Source organism: Schistocerca nitens, chromosome 6 (genome assembly GCF_023898315.1).
Source record: "Schistocerca nitens isolate TAMUIC-IGC-003100 chromosome 6, iqSchNite1.1, whole genome shotgun sequence".
NCBI lineage: Eukaryota > Metazoa > Arthropoda > Insecta > Orthoptera > Acrididae > Schistocerca > Schistocerca nitens.
The window spans coordinates 682,375,273-682,389,611 of record NC_064619.1 but is presented as its reverse complement, the minus strand read 5'-3'; positions in this window follow the sequence as shown (position 1 = coordinate 682,389,611).

Genomic DNA, 14,339 nt, shown 5'->3' with positions numbered 1-14,339 from the left:
TTGAGCTATTCTATTGCGCTATCTGTTTGTTGAAAACGTCGTGCAGTGCAAAAGAAAAGCTGTAACTGTCTGTCTCACAGATGTCTAGATCCGGCCATATACATTATCTCACAGCACAGTGGACTGCGGAAGTTCTGGAAGAACTGCTGTTGACTTCTGATGCTGCAATAGCTATATGACAGCTAGCAGAGTAACGGTAAGCGTCGCGTATCGTAGATAAGACGTCGCGAGTTCTGTTATATTTGCTGCTACATTTTTTAAAACGCAATTCTGCTGTCTGCTGGAGTTATCAATTTAATGGAACTTTCAACATAATTCCCTTCACTTCTCAACCCAAAATAGCCGCATGTGGAAGAAGCAGATGCGTCTCTAAGCTTTTGTATTATGTATGGGGAGAGCGCATCGTGCCAAAATAGTCAGAAAAGTGTTATCTACAGTACCAGTAGTCTGGTTGTGTCATTTTCTTCTTCTAAAAACCTTGTTTGACAGCTTAACTCAGAACAAGTTTTCTACATGCATGTAATCAATAAACTGCATTTGCATTGTCTGTTATCTATAACATCAGAGAAGTCGCCTATATCGTTGATGATTAATTTCTCTCTCAGGTTTAGTATTGTTTTAACAACACTAAAAGAAACCTTACGAAAATTGTGCACTGTATTATAAGAAATGAAATTAAACTACCCACGATAACCTTACGACGACAGACTGTTTTAATAAAACTGAGTATCTGTACACAAGCGTGCCTCTATCGGCACGAATTAGTAAATTACTACTCACTTACATTCCGCTTGGGTTTGTGTTTAATTGGTTTACTGTGCCATACTCAACAGGTATGCAAATGTGGCATTTCATAAATAAAGTTATGTATTCCTAGAAACCCAAAATTTGCATGTCAGCAGCGAAACAGTCGTCATCTGTTGTGCAGCACTGTAAGTTTTTCACCATTGCACTATGAGCTGAAAGTATTTTTTTTCGATTTCCTTGTCGATGATTTTTCTGAGTGCTTGTAGCTCCTTCACAGAAGGGTTAAAAACGTTGTAGTCTGCGAGACTGGAACCGCGAACCATAACAGACGCTTTTTCACAGGCCAGCACGTCCACACAGAGCTAGCGAAGAGGTATGTGTTGGGCCTTCCTCTTACGAGGCGAATAGTGGCTAGTACTCCTAAAAACGGTTTTTAAAAGACGAGATTAGTTGCGATTTCCACGTGCAACGACTTTCCTGGAGTTAAAACCGTAAATTTTCAATCTTTTGTTACACCTCAAGCTATAATAACTCAGATTATTCAATGGAATTGACAGGAAAAATCAAGTGAACTTAGAGACTTAATTCCGTACACACCAGGAAGTAACTCGTCGATCGCAGAGTTGACAAACATACCTTGCCTTGTTGCCAAATCTCAGTTCAGAACTGGCAGGAAGAATACGAACCGATGTGATCCTACAGCGGGCTGGGAAGTGACCATAGGTGGCGTCTCAAAGACGCGGCTGGTACAGCCTGGAATACGTAATGCGTCTGATTCGCATTTCTGTAACAAGGTTTAGGGACTGGAGCGTAGTTACTAATAATACTCAGAACTGACTGAAAACTAAGAAACATAAATCAAAAACTCTCATAGTCGTTTTTATATTTCTTTCGTAACTGTATCCAAAACTAACAAACTCATTCACTGACGTTTCCCTGCCTCGCCGATAGTCTAAAACACCAAACAAAACGAATAAAAAAAGAATGTGTGTGTGTGTGTGTGTGTGAGAGAGAGAGAGAGAGAGAGAGAGAGAGCGGAGAGGGAGAAAAAGAGATGAAAATAAAAAAGAATGAGAGAGAGGGTAAAGGACTGTTATGTAAGGAAATCTTTCATTAAAATGACACGTTCCACATCATTACGAGGTGTTGTATTCATGATCTATGGAACAAGTATTAAACTAATCTAATCTAATCTAATCTAATCTACTCGTATCATATTGCTGACTAGCCGTGAAGTGTCATGAAGTACCGAAATTTTCGCCAATATCAGTAAAAAAAACTTGAAAATAAAAGACAACAGTTTTTGTAATGAACTGGGACTCCTATCAAGACCTTTTCATCCCTGTTAACTAACCACAAAAGATGTCTCATATACCTCCATTCAGAAGCAACAAACTGTGTATGCATTTAATGATGAAGTGCATGATGTGAAAAGTTCTGTAATGGAGATACGAACCCAACACGTAATCGGATTGTTAATTAAGTAAAATCAAATGTTACGTTTCGGTTTTTCTTACCAGCTGCTAGGTGTTTGAATCTAAAAATAAGGATACAAATTTTTGTGCATGAGTGACAATCGAACCACACTCCTATCGTTCTTCTTTATGTATCAATTGCTTACTCACCAACAGTAAGATGTGTGCGTGTTTGACCTGAAATTGTTGTCAACTTATGAACAGACATTAAAAATGCACGTTAATTTTCACTAGAAGGTCGGTGTGCACGTGATAGCACTTGAAATGAATGATGAATATTTTTGTACTGGATCAGGATTCGGACCCACATACTTACTTTTCGAGGAGATCTAGAGAAGACTGAAGTCTTGGAAATAGGAACGAAATGATTGAACTATACTGTTCCGAGAGATTCAGATCCTCGAAAGAGGAGATACGAATTCGAATCACATTCCAGCATCAAATTTTTCAACCTCTCTAGTTCAATCAAGTTCAAGTAAAATAAGAGCCATGTTCCTTTAAATGGGTATTGGTTCACCAAATAAAATAAAATTTTCTAACGTAAGTAAGTTTACTGGTGACAGTTTTTCTGTTTACTATGACCTCCACCTATGTCATTTCCCAACGTAAACCGGCTCTGCCCAGTTGGGAATGAAGGAAGGTTGTAAGTTGGCTGTTTAGGTTTTTGTATTGGTAACGCCACGTAGCGCTCTGTATGAGAGTCGCAGGCTTTGCTGTGTGCAGTCTGTGGCTGGTTTGCATTGTTGTCTGCCATTGTAGTGTTGGACTGCTGGATGTGAACAGCACGTAGCGTTGTGCAGTTGGAGGTGAGCCGCCAGCAGTGGTGGATGTGGGGAGAGAGATGTCAGAGTTTTGAAATTTGTAAGTCTGGATCTCATGAACTGGTATATATATTATGACTATTAAGGTAAATACATTGTTTGTTCTCTATTAAAATCTTTCATTTGCTAACTATGCCTATCAGTAGTTAGTGCCTTCCGTAGTTTGAATCTTTTATTTAGCTGGCAGTAGTGGCGCTCACTGTATTGCAGTAGTTCGAGTAACGAAGATTTTTGTGAGGTAAGCGATTTGTGAAAGGTATAGGTTAATTTAGTCAGGGCCATTCTCTTGTAGCGATTACTGAAAGTCAGATTGCGTTGCGCTAAAAATATTGTGTGTCAGTTTAAGCACAGTCATGTATAATTGTTCAAAGGGGATGTTTCATATGTCGACCCTTAGCCGAGGATACCTCACTGGAATCTTGATTTTTCTTGTAGTTTGTGTAATTAGTGTAGCTTTTGTTTATTGCTAAATCGTAATTGTAGAGAGAATGTCCTTTGTAGTTGTAGTTTTTCATTGTGACACAGTAAAATAGTTGTGGGATGCATGTAGATTTGCACCAAGTATCGTTAATGCTGACAACGAAAGGAAATGCATTAAAAATCAAAATTATTATCCACCAGCAGATAGGTGTTCTCATGCCAGAGCTTGAAAATACATAATGAAAACTTTAACACCAGGGCAGGATTCGAACCCCTTCACACACAATCTGTGGAGATGTTGAAGAATCTGCAGTTTTGAACAAACGACAGATATTAGTCGAGCTGTATTGTCACGAATGGATCAAACTCCGCGTTAAGAGCGGTCTGAGTTGCATTTCCAGTTCAGAACCTATTTTATCGACATACAGAAGCTCAAATAAAAGATGGAATAAGTGTCCTGTGACCCTACATAGCGTTTGTTTCGTCACTAGAAATAAATAACTAGTATAAGAAAGGTTACTCGTAATAGAGATTCTAAATGTCGCCACTCCTGACTTTATTGTGGTAAAACCTAACGTCTACATGGTAGAGAAGGAATATCGTGTTTAATGTGAATTTCAAACCACAATGCCATTACACGTTCATCACTTTGCGTAGCCAGAAGAGAATGGAATCTGTTTCTCCCTATTAAAAATCATTGGCAGAAGTTGAAATCGAACCCAGACAACCAGCATAGGAACCTATCATCAATCCAACAGAACACCAAATCCTCTTCTCTGAGGCACTTTTTGCTATCATAATACCGGTGCGGCACACTCGATGAGAATTCTGACACACTGGCTCTCTACAGTAGTTTGCGACATGTTCAGTACATTCATTTACTTGGTTCATCAAATCACCATGAACTAGCTGCCTCGGCTACCCAGTCCATACATTCGACTCTATATAGCAATCATCGAAATAAAATCACTTACCTGCCACCTACACAGAATTGCCAACAGTGTACGATGCAGAAATTTAAATAGGAAGTGTTCCTTTGCATTTGAGCTATTCTATTGCGCTATCTGTTTGTTGAAAACGTCGTGCAGTGCAAAAGAAAAGCTGTAACTGTCTGTCTCACAGATGTCTAGATCCGGCCATATACATTATCTCACAGCACAGTGGACTGCGGAAGTTCTGGAAGAACTGCTGTTGACTTCTGATGCTGCAATAGCTATATGACAGCTAGCAGAGTAACGGTAAGCGTCGCGTATCGTAGATAAGACGTCGCGAGTTCTGTTATATTTGCTGCTACATTTTTTAAAACGCAATTCTGCTGTCTGCTGAAGTTATCAATTTAATGGAACTTTCAACATAATTCCCTTCACTTCTCAACCCAAAATAGCCGCATGTGGAAGAAGCAGATGCGTCTCTAAGCTTTTGTATTATGTATGGGGAGAGCGCATCGTGCCAAAATAGTCAGAAAAGTGTTATCTACAGTACCAGTAGTCTGGTTGTGTCATTTTCTTCTTCTAAAAACCTTGTTTGACAGCTTAACTCAGAACAAGTTTTCTACATGCATGTAATCAATAAACTGCATTTGCATTGTCTGTTATCTATAACATCAGAGAAGTCGCCTATATCGTTGATGATTAATTTCTCTCTCAGGTTTAGTATTGTTTTAACAACACTAAAAGAAACCTTACGAAAATTGTGCACTGTATTATAAGAAATGAAATTAAACTACCCACGATAACCTTACGACGACAGACTGTTTTAATAAAACTGAGTATCTGTACACAAGCGTGCCTCTATCGGCACGAATTAGTAAATTACTACTCACTTACATTCCGCTTGGGTTTGTGTTTAATTGGTTTACTGTGCCATACTCAACAGGTATGCAAATGTGGCATTTCATAAATAAAGTTATGTATTCCTAGAAACCCAAAATTTGCATGTCAGCAGCGAAACAGTCGTCATCTGTTGTGCAGCACTGTAAGTTTTTCACCATTGCACTATGAGCTGAAAGTATTTTTTTTCGATTTCCTTGTCGATGATTTTTCTGAGTGCTTGTAGCTCCTTCACAGAAGGGTTAAAAACGTTGTAGTCTGCGAGACTGGAACCGCGAACCATAACAGACGCTTTTTCACAGGCCAGCACGTCCACACAGAGCTAGCGAAGAGGTATGTGTTGGGCCTTCCTCTTACGAGGCGAATAGTGGCTAGTACTCCTAAAAACGGTTTTTAAAAGACGAGATTAGTTGCGATTTCCACGTGCAACGACTTTCCTGGAGTTAAAACCGTAAATTTTCAATCTTTTGTTACACCTCAAGCTATAATAACTCAGATTATTCAATGGAATTGACAGGAAAAATCAAGTGAACTTAGAGACTTAATTCCGTACACACCAGGAAGTAACTCGTCGATTGCAGAGTTGACAAACATACCTTGCCTTGTTGCCAAATCTCAGTTCAGAACTGGCAGGAAGAATACGAGCCGATGTGGTCCTACAGCGGGCTGGGAAGTGACCATAGGTGGCGTCTCAAAGACGCGGCTGGTACAGCCTGGAATACGTAATGCGTCTGATTCGCATTTCTGTAACAAGGTTTAGGGACTGGAGCGTAGTTACTAATAATACTCAGAACTGACTGAAAACTAAGAAACATAAATCAAAAACTCTCATAGTCGTTTTTATATTTCTTTCGTAACTGTACTCAAAACTAACAAACTCATTCACTGACGTTTCCCTGCCTCGCCGATAGTCTAAAACACCAAACAAAACGAATAAAAAAAGAATGTGTGTGTGTGTGTGTGTGTGAGAGAGAGAGAGAGAGAGAGAGAGAGAGAGCGGAGAGGGAGAAAAAGAGATGAAAATAAAAAAGAATGAGAGAGAGGGTAAAGGACTGTTATGTAAGGAAATCTTTCATTAAAATGACACGTTCCACATCATTACGAGGTGTTGTATTCATGATCTATGGAACAAGTATTAAACTAATCTAATCTAATCTAATCTAATCTACTCGTATCATATTGCTGACTAGCCGTGAAGTGTCATGAAGTACCGAAATTTTCGCCAATATCAGTAAAAAAAACTTGAAAATAAAAGACAACAGTTTTTGTAATGAACTGGGACTCCTATCAAGACCTTTTCATCCCTGTTAACTAACCACAAAAGATGTCTCATATACCTCCATTCAGAAGCAACAAACTGTGTATGCATTTAATGATGAAGTGCATGATGTGAAGTTCTGTAATGGAGATACGAACCCAACACGTAATCGGATTGTTAATTAAGTAAAATCAAATGTTACGTTTCAGTTTTTCTTACCAGCTGCTAGGTGTTTGAATCTAAAAATAAGGATACAAATTTTTGTGCATGAGTGACAATCGAACCACACTCCTATCGTTCTTCTTTATGTATCAATTGCTTACTCACCAACAGTAAGATGTGTGCGTGTTTGACCTGAAATTGTTGTCAACTCATGAACAGACATTAAAAATGCACGTTAATTTTCACTAGCAGGTCGGTGTGCACGTGATAGCACTTGAAATGAATGATGAATATTTTTGTACTGGATCAGGATTCGGACCCACATACTTACTTTTCGAGGAGATCTAGAGAAGACTGAAGTCTTGGAAATAGGAACGAAATGATTGAACTATACTGTTCCGAGAGATTCAGATCCTCGAAAGAGGAGATACGAATTCGAATCACATTCCAGCATCAAATTTTTCAACCTCTCTAGTTCAATCAAGTTCAAGTAAAATAAGAGCCATGTTCCTTTAAATGGGTATTGGTTCACCAAATAAAATAAAATTTTCTAACGTAAGTAAGTTTACTGGTGACAGTTTTTCTGTTTACTATGACCTCCACCTATGTCATTTCCCAACGTAAACCGGCTCTGCCCAGTTGGGAATGAAGGAAGGTTGTAAGTTGGCTGTTTAGGTTTTTGTATTGGTAACGCCACGTAGCGCTCTGTATGAGAGTCGCAGGCTTTGCTGTGTGCAGTCTGTGGCTGGTTTGCATTGTTGTCTGCCATTGTAGTGTTGGACTGCTGGATGTGAACAGCACGTAGCGTTGTGCAGTTGGAGGTGAGCCGCCAGCAGTGGTGGATGTGGGGAGAGAGATGTCAGAGTTTTGAAATTTGTAAGTCTGGATCTCATGAACTGGTATATATATTATGACTATTAAGGTAAATACATTGTTTCTTCTCTATCAAAATCTTTCATTTGCTAACTATGCCTATCAGTAGTTAGTGCCTTCCGTAGTTTGAATCTTTTATTTAGCTGGCAGTAGTGGCGCTCACTGTATTGCAGTAGTTCGAGTAACGAAGATTTTTGTGAGGTAAGCGATTTGTGAAAGGTATAGGTTAATTTAGTCAGGGCCATTCTCTTGTAGCGATTACTGAAAGTCAGATTGCGTTGCGCTAAAAATATTGTGTGTCAGTTTAAGCACAGTCATGTATAATTGTTCAAAGGGGATGTTTCATATGTCGACCCTTAGCCGAGGATACCTCACTGGAATCTTGATTTTTCTTGTAGTTTGTGTAATTAGTGTAGCTTTTGTTTATTGCTAAATCGTAATTGTAGAGAGAATGTCCTTTGTAGTTGTAGTTTTTCATTGTGACACAGCAAAATAGTTGTGGGATGCATGTAGATTTGCACCAAGTATATCTCAGCTGCGCGTGCAATTAACTAGATATTATTTTCAGTGCTAGGTTAATGTGTTCTCTTATTTTTGCTCTTCAAATTGTGCTTTTCTGTGTTATCGTGTGAAATATTGTGACAATAATGGCGTGTGAAAAACGTAACACTAGGCTCCAAAGTAAACTGAGAAATAATATTGACGACGGGCGTAGATTACCAGCACCACTGTGTAATGAATTAACAGACAATCAAAGTAGTAATTTGGTAACTGTGCATAGGGAAATGGAGCGGGCGTCAAATAATGGTGTAGACAGTGAAACAGGTAGTAAACAGGGAAGCGTTATCGATCGATCGTTCGGCAACAGCTCGCCTCAGGAATCGGGAATGACAGGACACAATTTTGCAAATACTGCAGATTCAGGTTTTGGGTTCTCACCGTTTTCTCAAATGAGTCAAGACACATTTTCCGCTTGTCAAAATGTCAATGTTGCCGGTGCAAATTCACAGCCGAAAACCACTGAGGAACATGTTTCAGACACCAGTGCATTGTTATTACGGTTAATGCAACAAATGGGACAAAGCCTACAAAAGTTAGACACAATGGAACAAAATCTTCATAAGTTAGACACAACGCTTGAACAAAATCAGAAACAAATGGGACAAAATCTTCAATAGACACAATGGAACAAAACCTTCAAAAGTTAGACACAATGGAACAAAATCTTCAAAAGTTAGACACAATGGAACAACACCAGAGACAAACACAGCAACATTTAGACGCAATGGAACAAAATCTTCAAAAGTTAGACACCACACTTGAACAAACACGTGAAGATTTAACTACTGAGTTACATAAAATCGAATCGAAATGTCAAAAAGTCTGTAATGACTTAAAAACACAAGTTTGTGAGCATTTCCAACTTATTTTTTAGCGTCATGAAAATGCATTACAGAATCACGAAGGAGCCATAAAAAAACTGCGAACTATTGTCCATGAAAATCATGACACCTTGCAAGCTAAAATTGACTCAGTTGCATCTACCGATTCGGTTACGCAACTTGCAAAAACTCAGGAAAACTTAAAGGACACAGTAGATACGATTTCAACACGAATGGACACTCTGAAACGTGGTTCAGAAAAACACACAGAGGAAATAATTTCACTATCGGATAAAGTAGCCGAGCTTTCAGATCAGTTCACTAACTTATCTACAAAGGTAGATGATGATCTGAATGACACATGACCTGTAGCCTTCACTGACACTGAAGAGTATGAACAAATTAGAAAATTCAAACAAAATCAAAATCAAGTCAATACACAGTACAGAAGAGAAATCCGGAAAGTGCAAAATCAGCTGACACAGGTAATACAAGAATTACGTATTTCAGAGGACACTCGCGCCCCAATACGGGTAGAGGGACATAGAAATAAGGAACAGTCACAAAATAATAACACAGCGCATTTCGGAAATTATGAAAGAAATTGGCAAGATGCACCGAATTTTCAAATGGAACCGCCGAAACGACGTAACAATGACCGATATGCGACTCGCCGACATGATAATTTTGACTATAAGCTGTTCATTACTACACGTAAATTTAAAACATTTAAGAATTCTGGCAACGACATTCATCCACAAGCGTGGCTCCATCAATTCTCTCATTGTTTTCCTCCCAACTGGTCATTAGTGCACAGATTAGAATTTATGTGTGGCTATTTGGAGAATGAACCAGCTGTAAAAATGCGATCGGTCATTCACGATTGTCACAGTGAAGGAGAATTTTATCATGCCTTCCTCTCAGCGTATTCGTCTCAAGCTACACAAGACCGAGTAAAACATAGCATCATAATGATGAAACATTTCGAACAATCTGAATTTTCCAGTCTTGTGAAATATTTTGAAGACATGTTGCACAAGAATCAGTACCTGTCAAACCCATACAGCCCTTCAGAACTCATCCGCATTTGCTTAATCTAATTACCTGAACATTTACGACATATTATTTTGGCAGGACGTTGCAAAGACGACATTGAAGCTTTTCAGGGACTCTTACAAGAATTAGAAATTGACACTGACAATCGCGGAACGCGAAAACAGGAACACAACAATTACAGGTCACATCCGTCGCAATTCCGCGATGAAAGAAATAATAACTGGACACGACAAGGCTATTCTCACAAGGCAAATCGTGACCAAAACAGACACCACCCATATGACAACCACTGGCAGAGTAATAGTTACAGAGAAAGTTCGCATTTCCGTAGTAATGAATATGACAGAGATTACCATAGAAACAGACAATATGGGAACAAAAACAATTATTATCAAGGGAGACAGAATAACTTCAGACGCAACAGTTCAGCGCGCAGTTACGATTCCGGGAGAAATTCTCCACCACATGACCGACAAACAAGAAACTATGTAAGCCACCGACAAAACGACAGACCAGAATTCCATCAGAACTGGCAGGATTCAAACAGAGCAGGGCACTCTCGACAAGGTGAATTTGTGGAAGTTAGGTCTCCTAATTCCAATAACGACGCGCGCCAACAAAGAGACAGACAATGACTCGCACTGCAGGCAGCCACGTGCGCCGACTGGCTCAGGGAAAAATTACATAGACGCTAACCTTGAGAAAAATTCCAGTATTCATTACCAACGTATACCACATGATAATTGCGTCGAAGTTGAAACACTGCGTACTAGGGAGAGTAAAGGTTTACACCACATTTCACATGTAAAACCGTTTATTGAGAGATAATCTGCTTTTTAACTTTGTATTTGCCATATATCATTTCACTTCACATTTCTAGTATGCATTGTCAGACGTAGAAACTGTTACCATGCAACAATGTTTGAAGTTAAATATCCAATCAATGATCAAGAGAACTTATTTAAACATAAATTACGAATGCATTGTTTGGTGAACAGACGACACAGTGTTATTGTGGGTGTACATTCTTCCTTGTTAGTTACACGATTACGTAACGACTATAAGACTTACATACTTAGAACATATACTGGTACTGCTAATGAGATTTTCTTGCAACATTTTGGTTTACTTGAAAAGACATTCTTTATTTGAAGTACTTTCTGTGGGATTAAAGATGACTTAGCATTTGGTTTCTTTGACAGCTACACAATTATATCACGACGCTACTAATGTGTGACACAATTTACATTGTTGCTTTTCTGATGTATCTGCTTTATAGCTGCACAGTTTTTCCGAATTCTTCTGGAAAGTAAATCATGTTTTAGTAGTAACATTTGTGGTATAGCTACAATGTGACAGCCTTTGCAACAATAAATTACAGTATACTAATTTCTTGATCACGGTAATGTACATAATAACTACGATATCTATACGCATAACATTTCACTTTTGTTTATCATGAGGTAAATACATTGACTTCTGCAGAACTTAGCTTTCGGAGGACGATAACTACGACACTTCCACAAAATTATCTTACAGCAAGGCGCACATTTAGCGCTACAGGACACGCATTTGAGTGATTAATTTTGTACTTAAAACATTTATTTTTTAAAATACTTGAAGTACAATGATACAAAGGTATTCTGTGATACATTTCATTCCATTGCTGTAATCTTTAACACCTAAGGGTATAATTACATTAATCCTGAGGGGGGTACACGCTTACTTTGTGTACCGTGTGTTTGACAAGCACAAGGAGCCCTAGCTAATATGGTATTTGCTTATACAACTTTACACATCGGTAGCGTATTTCTCTAACACATAATTGCACAGCTATCTGATCATTTAACTGAAAGAGACAAACATTTTTTTTTACTGCGTCAGTGACACATGTTTACATAATTACACAGTTGGATAACTTCCCACTTATGAAATTGTATTTTGTCTGTACTATGTGAAGTGTTCATATTTTTTCAGAACCATTGTGATACTATGAGAGCTTTGAATTATGTATTTGGTATGGGATCATGATTTTTAAAGTACGTTTGAGGTAGATGACACTATTGAAATGAGCAGATAATTTTTTTTAGGTTTTGACATTATTGCAGAAAGCTACGACGTTTTTGAGATTTGGCTGAGGTGTTACAGTGTTCTTATTACGATGACGATGTGTATTCTGCTTTTGAGGTATGTTTATGATCAATAAGCTGATGCTATATGAGGAATTTGATTATGCTATGCATTTATTATGATGAAATATTGAAGAAGTGTCTATGAATATGTATATGTGTAATACAGCAAGGAATAATGAATAGTGGTTAGGGACTCTGGTTTGTGAAAAAGGATGCTGAAAACCGAGAATCGTACTTTAAGAGTTATGAAATGTGTATATGTGCTCGAATGTACCACTATGCTGGCGAAAATTTTTTGGACACTGTTATATTTACAGGATTTTGTTTCTACAGATTTGCAACGCAAATTCTCAACCTATGAAATTTTTATATGAGACTGTCACTGTAGTGCAAACTGGTGTCGTAAATATTTTGGTAAGAAAGTTAAGTGACCACCTTCACGTAATGTGTCGTGGGCACCCAGATGCGTGACAGTCGCCTGGAAAAAAGCCACTAGTGTGTGCCTTTCAGAGGCACAGGTGGAGAAAAAAGGAGGCCATTATCCACGCTATTGACATTCCTTTGTAGAAAGCATCACAAACACGACACACTCAAACTTGAAAACATATGATTACACTGTGGAGCTCGTAATTTATGATATTTACTAAAATGCCTAATGAAATGATGAGAAACATTTCACATCTATTGTCTTGCTAGTTGAAAGATTGTTTACTGCATTATGAAATGCCATATGCCTAGTGAATGACGTTTCACGCCTTGCTTTGCCTGTTTTGTTTAATATCTAGTTTCTAGCTGCACTGCAGCATTGCTTAAAATAAAATTTAATAGATGTACTAATATCACTATTTTCTGTCTACAGACCCAGTAAAGAATACGTTTATGATGTACTTTCTTAGAAAAGAGAGCACAAATAGACATTTCCCTTCACAGAAATTGCATAAATAATTTTTTTAATGACTTGGTAACTTTCTTGCAGAGTAATTTTTTGTAATGCATCACTCTAGTGTTAAGATGTGACATAGATATTAAAAATGGCCATTTTTACTGTAATATGTTTTCTGCTTGAGCTATGCCATGTTTAGGTACAAGTTATTGCATTTGCTGCTGCTGTTTGCCAGGCATAGTTCTACTGAATTTTACATTGTATTAAGCTAGTTTTACTAATGATTTATTTTTCTTGTTGCTGCACATTGTTGTAATGTTGCCTTGCTTGGTAATTTAGATTTACTGTAGCTTGGTTTGCCAATTTGCATTTTTTTGTCATTGCTGTTTGTATTAATTGTTTTGTGCTGCTGCATTGCCTCGTCCCTTAGTTTTCACATCTGAGCTCAGTAGATTTAAGTTAGCTTAAGAGGGGGTAGACCATATAAGAAACTAACTATGATGACTTGGAAGAAATGCATTGAGAAGCTATAAGAAAATGGTTTGGCCAAAAAAGTATTTTGAAAGGGGATATGAACCAAAAAAGTAGGGTTTAGGGACAACAGGTTTAGGTAGGATTTTCTTGGAAATAAATGATAAGGTAAGATAATGGAAAATAAATAATGAGGTAATAAATGTGAGAACATATAAATACACAAAGCATGCTTGGATAGAATTTTTTTGATGGAAACAAATGTTGAAATAAGAGGAAAGATATATGGAATGAAGTTTTGGGGTGGACTGCAGTACCAAATGTCACACTGAAAACAAACACTGTCCTGTATTTTTGTGTTATTACACTATGTGAATTTGTGTTTTTCCTTTCTTAATGTGTTTAGCTAATAAGAGTTATGCTGTAGAATTTTTCTGATAATAAGTTATTTTCTTTGTAAAGATGTTTAGACATTATTTATTCTGTTCTGTTTTAATGCTCACGTGTGAAGTTGATGTTTCGAAATCTATTCTGACCTTTCATGTATGTACTTATGTCATAATTCTTGTAACACTGGTGTATATGTCCATTTTTATTCTATTGTAAAGCCTGTATTACTACAAATGTTATCTGTACTATTATGTTCTTTAATGATGTATTTTGTTCCTTTGTAGTTGTATTATTATGTTGAAAATTTATAATTGTATAGACACCAGTTCTTCAAATTAAGTTACTTTTCACTGCACACGTTTCTGTTGGTCATAGTATATGGACAATATGTGAGAAGTTGCGACTGTTAGTGTGTTAATAATTCAGTAAGGGACTGGATA